The sequence below is a fragment of the Ascidiella aspersa genome, chromosome 5 (genome assembly GCF_963924565.1).
Source record: "Ascidiella aspersa chromosome 5, kaAscAspe10.2, whole genome shotgun sequence".
Lineage (NCBI taxonomy): Eukaryota > Metazoa > Chordata > Ascidiacea > Phlebobranchia > Ascidiidae > Ascidiella > Ascidiella aspersa.
The window spans coordinates 33,473,022-33,473,770 of record NC_139451.1 but is presented as its reverse complement, the minus strand read 5'-3'; the positions used below and the strand labels follow the sequence as shown (position 1 = coordinate 33,473,770).

Genomic DNA, 749 nt, shown 5'->3' with positions numbered 1-749 from the left:
TTTATATGCAAATTAGTTGTAGTGATGCCATTGCTCGCCAGCGCAACCATTCAATCGATTTCTAGCAATAACCACTCTCTAGCACCATCTAACGTTGTTTTGGTGCTTTTGCGGGTTTAGAATTAGTAAGTAGAAATAATACAGCAATGGTAGTATTTGAATAAACATAAGAAAAGCTCGGTTTGCGTTTAAGGTATTGTTTTTGTTATTATATTTTCATTAGGGATTATTTCTTTAGTACGTATCTTGAAAACGTCATCCTAGTATGACAGAACCTTAACTGTGATGATGAGCATTAATGGTTCCTTCTGAGCATGAAGCGTGGTTGAGTATGAACTTGACATTGATGAATGTTCGTGACGCGTTTTATGTTGCTACGAGGAAGGAATCACGTTGTGAGCAAAAATGGACTTTACGACAGAAAAAAAATCATTTTTGTTTAAATGAGTATTGAACTGTATAACGTATGGAAAGAGGAATTTATGGTGGCAGTTGGTTTATCCCAGGCACTCTCTGTTCTTTTATGCTGATCAAGTCCAGCGAAGCCATTCAATTCATTTAAAATAAAACTCTCGAGCGCCATCTAACCAACGCTTAATGACATTTAGAATTTGTGAAATTTCAGCAAGCGATGTCAAAACGACAAAGAGGCAAGTCATGCTTGGTTGATATATTGTTACAGTAACTAAACATACAAAAAACACAAGGCTTGTGTAGTGATTCCTGACTTTTAACAATATATTTATTTG

At 35.5% G+C, this 749-nt stretch overlaps 1 pseudogene; it reads left to right on the top strand.

Annotated features, from left to right (window-relative positions):
* The first annotated feature begins 204 nt into the window (after positions 1-204).
* Positions 205-404, top strand: LOC146146464 (small nucleolar RNA U3; annotated as a pseudogene).
* Positions 405-749: the final 345 nt, after the last annotated feature.